Here is a 7,792-nt window from a genome sequence, read left to right on the forward strand (position 1 = left end):
TACTTCCCATGGAAGATATTCAATGTTTTCCCATTCAATACCCATTCCAACCTCATTCTAGTTTGGCTTCTTGTACTATTAAGCTTGGAAAGCTAAATTCTACATTGCATGTATGCATACATACACAAGTATATATATATATATTTTTTTTAACTAATTTTTTGGCATCTGATATACAGGCATGTGACCCAATTTTGGTTAAGCAGATAAAATTTATGATACTTATGAACTAGAAGAAAGCAATATGAGTTTGGGGCCATATGGGTGGGCTTGGGTTTTATGGAAATCATCATGGTAGGGGCATCTAATTCTTTTAGACAATCTGGGCAAAGCATCACACACAGTCTCTAATGTCATAGTACTGAGTGGTGGATGATGAATATTGTCTTAGAATATCTTCATGGTGTGACTGGGCATTTCTCTTGGCTGAATCATCCCTAGTTGTGTGTCTAAGCGTGTTTTTTGTTTGTTTGTTTGTTTGTTTGTTTGTTTGTTTGTTTGTTTTTGCCTCTCCTGGAGACTCAGTGATTTATCTAGTAATCCTTACAAATTACATTCTATATAAATCAAGTAGATCCAATGTTACCAGTATCTATAACTAAAAACTTAACCTATATAACTTAAACTTCTTATCCTAATCACAGTGGCTAGATCCATTTGAAAATACATTAGTTGAATGATTTCAGGTTCAGGAGACTTCCTTGCACTCATTTAAAATCCCTTTGTGTATTGAGTCTACAGTGTCCATGGTCTTGAGTATATCTCATCAGGTCTTTCTCACAGGTATCAAATAAGGGACAAACAGATACATCTTATTTATAAAGATAAGGTGTTAGAGAAAAAGGTTGCTTGGGACACAGTGTAAAAACCATGGAACCAAAGTTGAGAGACTTGACTTTTTACTTCCTTAACTTGTCTTAACTTTTTACTTCCTAACTATGAGAACATTATCCTCTCTGGGACTTAATTTCCTTAAACGAATAAGTGAGGTAAGTGATTTTTAACTTTTTTGAGGGTCTTGGACTCTTCAGAAGCTTATAAAATCTATAGAACATTTTCCAAGTAAAATACGCACACAGAATCACATACTCAAAAATTTTCATACCATTTAGGAAATTCTCTAATTGAGGAAACTGTGCATTAAAATTTTATCAGATATCATGGAAATAACCCTGGAATTCAACATTTCCTTTCCCATCATACCCTTCTCCTCTTCTGTCATTCCTCATATCTAAAAGTCTATATCCAACACAATGAGCAACTTTTCTTCCATTTACAGTGACTTTCAGAAAAGAAATATTAAGTAAAATAGAAAGAGGATCAAAGATTATCTCTCATTAGGCTCAAAATATTTTTTCAATGATTATTTATTTTTAGAAAGATAGAGGGGATGGGGAGGGGCAGAGAGAGATGGAGACAGAGAATCTGAAGCAGGCTCCTCACTGTCAACACAGAGCTAGATTTGGGGCTTGAACCCACAGACCATGAGATCGTGACCTGAGCCAAAGTCAGACACTTAAGTGACAGACCCACTCAAGTACCCCTAGGCTCAAAATAATTCACACAGTGCTCATCTATATTATTTTCAAGGAAAAGTAGAAATATTTCAATTTACATATCATATTATGAAGGATCAATATGGAATCAAAGTCTGCCATTACACATTCATAAAAATTCCAAACATCATCCTCAGAATAATAAATTTCTCTGTACAAAGATTACAGATGTCCAATGTATGTAGCTTTTCCTTGGTTTGCTACAGAGTTTGAATATTCCCCCAATCAAGTGCAGAATCTGTCTCTTCATCAATTTCTCCAATGACTGCAACATTGTCACTTGTTACAGTGTATAACCCTAGCACCACTTATTCTACTCCCTGTGAAGAGCTGAACACTTGTTCATGGTTTCCATCCAAAATCAAATTAATGGTCTGGTCAAAACCTTTCAGTGTTCCCACAATCATTCTCCCATTAGAAGGAATAATTGCAACAGTTCTGTTGATGTAGTTCTCCAAGGCAGATATTATGATGCTCCAACTGGCTTCTCTGGGCAACACAGCAGAACAGGCGACAAGTAGAACTAAAAAGAAGTGCCTGAGCTTATGTATATTATTCTATAAAAGTATACTATAATTATACTTATTTTATATTGGACGAGATTTGTAACTCTCTGGGCTTCAATTTCCTCACCTGTAAAATGAGGAAGTTGGACAGATCAGTAGTTTGTATCCATTTGGGAGATTACTATCTGAAAACCTTCATTTTATGGGCTCTTCCTGCCAGATAGCACTTCTGATAACAGACGGTGGTGGTGACAATCCTCATTATTCTAGTGGTTCTTAACATTTTTTTGGTCCCAGCCCCTTCAAGGATCTGATTAAAATATACACCTTCTTCCCACACAAAAAAATTACTTATATGTATGCACACAGAAATTTTTATAAATGCTTTCAGAGATTCCAGGACCTTCTGAAGTCCATGAATGGTTGACCAGTAAAGATTCTGTTACAGGAAGATGTGTAAAACTTCTTTTACTTCCAATACCCTGTGAGTATCTTATGTGGTTAGCCTGGTTGACCCAAGGCAAAAATGTGTGGTGAATACTTCCCCATACCCTTCTCATTACTCTCCAGCATCCTTTCCTATTAATTGTCCCCAGATTGCCAGGATCTCCACTGAGAGTAGATTTACCTAATAAATTTATAGTAAGGAATTTGAGGCTATACATATTATCCTTCTCAACAGTTCTCTTTTGAAAAAGGATCAATGCAGAAGCACAAAAAAAAAAAAAAAACACCTGGAATACTGACTTTTCAGGTATGTGAGTGGATTTTGGAGATAGTAATATTTGCATTGAATACTGTGTTGTGTAGGATAAACGACTTTCTAGTTTATGGATAAGGGTGTTTCTTTCTGTGAAGGGCTTTGTCCACATGTGTATAACTTAATATAGGCTATATAAAGTGATCTTTTTGGGTTCCTGCTGATTCCCTTTTCACCAATGGTCTAATATAGTAGATATTTTCACTACTTATTGTTATTGTTAATTATAAAGATTTAAAATCAGTAACAATAAAACCACTCTTGCTTTGAATTCTGGTCTAAGCATGCAGATTCAAATAGCACTCCTTTACTTGATTCTCTTGAGTGCTATTTTTTCTTGGGAAATCTAATGTTTATTTACACTTACACTGTGACTCTTAGTATAATGTTCTCTGGGCATTTTCAGAATAACAAATTAGGCTCCCTCCAGGCCCCAAACATGCCCTGATACATAATGGCACCATTATTTCTTATTTTGGACACTGTTCAAGATTTATTTTCTAGGTAAAGAATGAAAATTGAAAGAACAAATAAAATTTCACTAAATTAATTTTCCAAGTGGGCATGGTCTTGAGTAAACTGTTTCTGTGGCCACTGGGCTATTTGAGATAGAAACAACTTTCCAATTCCTCTTCACTTTCGTCCTGGATTCAGTAAATTTCTGTAAAGTGAATTGAAGTTTCCCACTTTCTTTCATGATCAAGTCAGATACTGTGCCCTGAGAAAAAACAAAACACACAAGTATAGGATATACCACTGAAAACTTTGACAAAGGAGGGAGTTGAGCAGTTGACCTGCCCTTGTACTGCTTATAATTTTGGCACTGAAATGTATTTTGCAGTCCATTTAGGACTATGTGGGAGTTCCACAGATATGAAATCTACCTTATGATATAATCCCATAATCCCAAAGCTGTGAGAATTTTCCTCTTGGCAATGTGTATCTCCTGAATCAACATTTGTAAGTTATTTTATTGCCTTCATATTAATGATTAATATAACTTAGTCACAATATCATACTTTACCAAAAGTACCACTATAGTCTGAGAATCAGCAATGATATTGTCTATCTTGAAATATTAATTTCAAAAATTCAAATCAATTTTCAGTATTTCTTGACTATCAAAGCTGTATAACTTGGAGAAAGCTACTTAACACCTCTCAGCCTATTTTTTCAACTATGAAGTAGAGACAAATACTATCTAAAACAGGGTTGTTTGAATGAATAAATAACATAACAAATTTAAACTGGTAGCACAGTACATAGTAGTTTGCCAACTCTCAGCCATCAAACACTCGCCAAAAAAGTATTTTACTTAAAGAAGGAATGAGTATAATTAGTATTTTAACTGGTAACTTTTCAAAGAAAATCATTTAGGTAAACTATTTTAAAATGTATTTTAATCTGTTAATTACAGCATTCTAATGCTTTGCTGCTGCTGATGTGTTAATTCTGTACAATTACGTAACAAGGAATAAAGCCCTTTGCAGATTATAGAGAGCTGAAGAAATGATATTTGTGATTAAACCACAATCAATAAAAGCTTAAACTATAGGATATTCTTGGAAAGGGAGAAACACTGGGATTTAAAATTGAAGGTCTGATGATATGAATACGTTTAGAAAAGCAATTTTAATGATAATGTATACTGTATTATGCAATATTTTATATACAACACTAAACAAGTATAGTTGAAAAAGGAATTTTAGAATCATGGGTAAACATTAAATGGTAATGAAAAATTTATTAAAAAGAAAATTATCTCCTCAAACCAATAATAAAAGCTGAAACTTTTATTTATACCTTATTAAGGAACATATTATTTATTATTTATTTAAAATATAATTATTATTATACCTAAAATTAAATGTATTACTTAAAATATATTTTCTTCTTCTTCTTCCTCTTCTCCTTCTTCTTCTTCTTTTGCATCACAAGATCATTTTTATATGTATAAACAGGAGATTATGGAGAATAATTTACAAACCAATGACTCCCAGAACAAGGGAAAGCAGACTCATTTTTATTAATCTTATTTTATAACTCCAGTATAGTTAACATACAGTGTTACATCCGTTTCAGGTGTATAATATATAGTAATTACACGTATATATACCTATAATAATACCTATATGTAATTACTATATGTATAACATATATATAATATATATATATAATTACTATATGTGTGTGTGTGTGTATATATATATATATATATATATGTATATAGTAGCATTTCCTCATCACCTATTTAACCTATTACCCCACCAACCTTCCTTCTGAAAAAAAAAACAGTTTGTTCTCAATAGTTAAGATTCTGTTTCTTGGCTTGTTTCCCTCTCTTTTCTTTGTTCATTTGTTTTGTTTCTTAAATTCCACATATGAATGAAACCATATGATATCTTTCTCTGACTGATATTTCATTTAGCATTATACTCTCTAGCTCTATCCTTGTCCTTCCAAATGCATAATTTCATTCTATTTTTATGGCTGAATAATATTCCATTCCATTCCATTGTCTATATCTATAAACCACCTCTTCTTTACCCTTTCATCTAGTGATGGACATTTCAGCTGCTTCCTTAATTTGGTTATAGTAAATAATGCTGCAAAAAACATAGGGGTCCATGTATCCCTTTTTATTAGTGTTTTTGTATTTTGGGGGGAGTACTCTGTAGCACAATTATTGGATCATAGGGTAGTTAAAGTTTAACTTTTTGAGGATCCTCCATACTGTTTCCCACAGAGGCAACACAAGTTTGAATTCCTACCAACAGTGCAAGAGATTTTTTTCTTCACATCCTTACCAACACTGGTTGTTTCTTGTGTTTTGTTTTCTTTTCTATTTTAGCAATTCTGACTGGTGTAAGGTGACATCTCATTGTGGTTTTGATTTGCATTTCCTTGATAATGAGTGATGTTAAGCATCTTTTTATGTGTCTGTTGACCATCAGTAGGTCTTCTTTGAAGATATATCTATTCATTTCTTCTGCACATGTTTTAATTGGATTATTTGGCTTTTGGGTGTTAATTTGTATAAGCTCCTTACATGTTTTTGATACTAACCCTTTATCAGATATATCACTGAAAAATTTTGTCTCCCATTCAGTAGGTTGCCTTTTGTTTTATTTATGATTTACATTCTTGTACAGAAGCTTTTTATTTTGATGTATTCCCAAGAGCTTAATTTTGCTTCTATTTACCTTGCTTTAGGAGCCATATCTAGAAAAATGTTCCTATACCTATATGTTCCTATATGAGAAAAATTACTGCCTAGCCTAACTTCTGGGATTTTTATAGTGTCTTGTCTCACATTTAGGCTTTTAATCCATTTTGGATTTATTTTTGTGCATGGTGTAAGAAGAAGGTGGTCCAGGTTCATTCTTTTGCATGTGGTTGACCTGGTTTCCCAACACCATTTGATGAAGAGACTCTCATTTTCCCACTGGGTATTCCCACTGGGTATTCTTTACTCATTTGTTCAAAATTAATTGACAATATAGTTGTGGTGTTCTTTCTGAGTATTCAATTCTATTCCATTGATCTATGTGTCTATTTTTTGTGCCAGGACCATACTGTTTTCATTACTATAGCTGTGTAATATAACTTGAAGTCTGGAATTATGATATCTCCAGCTTTGCTTTTATTTCTTACAATTGCTTTGACAATTTAGGGTCCTTCGTTTTCCATATAAATTGTAGAATTTCTGTTCCAGTTCTGTAGAAAATGCTGTTGGTATTTTGATAGAGGTTTCAGTAAGTGTGTAGAGTGCTTTGTGTAGTATAGACATTTTAAAAATATTTGTTCTTCCAATCCATTATCATGGAATGTCTTTCCATTTCTTTGTGTCAATCTTCAATTCTTTTCATCAGTGTTTTATAGTTTTCAGAGTATAGTTCTTTTACTACTTTGGTTAGGTTTATTCCTAGGTATCTTATTGGTTTTGGTGCAAGTGTAAATTGGACTGATTCCTGAATTTTTCTTTCTTTTGTTTTATTATTGGCGTATAGAAATGCAACAGATTTATGCACATTACTTTTGTATCCTGCAACTTTACTGAATTTGTTTATCAGTTCTAGTAGATTTTTGGTGGAATCTTTCAGGTTTTCTATATATAGTATCATATCATCTGCAAATAGTGAAAGTTTTACTTCTTCCTTGCCAATTTTGATATCTTTTATTCCTTTTTGTTGTTTGATTGCTATAGACAGGACTTCCAGTACTATGTTGAATAAAAATGGAGAGTGTGGACATCCTTGTCTTGTTCCTAACTTTAGTATTTCCCCATTGAGTATGATGTTTTCTATAGATTTTTCATATATTGCCTTTATTATGTTGAGGTATGTTTCCTCTAAACCAATTTTGTTGAGGACTTTTATCATGAATGGGTATTGGAATTTGTCAAATGCTCTTTCTGCATCTATTGAAATAATCATATAGTTTTTATCCTTTCTCTTATTGATGTGATGAATCACATTATATATTTGCAAATATTGAAGCACCTTTGCATACCAGGAAAAAATTCCACCTTATTGTGATGAATGATTTTTTAAAGTATTTTTGGATTTGGCTGGCTAGTATTTTGCTGAGGATTTTTGCACTCTACTCATCAAACTTATTGGCCTGTATTTTTCTTTTTTGGTGGTGTCTTAATCTGGTTCTGGTATCAAGGTAATGGTAATCTCATAGAATGAATTTGGAAAATTTCCATTCTTTTCTATATTTTTGGAATAGAGAAGAGTAAGCATTAACTCTTCTTTAAATGTTTGGTAGAATTAACCTGTGAAGTCATTAGGTCCTGGACTTTTGTTTGTTTGGAGTTTTATTTGATTAGCAATTCAAACTCCTTGCTGATAATTGATCTATTCAAATTTTCTATTTCTCTCCATTTAAATTTTGGTTATTTATATGTTTTTAAGAATTAATTCGTTTCTTCTAGGTTGTCCAATTTGTTGCCATATAGTTTTTCA

The sequence above is a fragment of the Leopardus geoffroyi genome, chromosome X (genome assembly GCF_018350155.1).
Source record: "Leopardus geoffroyi isolate Oge1 chromosome X, O.geoffroyi_Oge1_pat1.0, whole genome shotgun sequence".
Lineage (NCBI taxonomy): Eukaryota > Metazoa > Chordata > Mammalia > Carnivora > Felidae > Leopardus > Leopardus geoffroyi.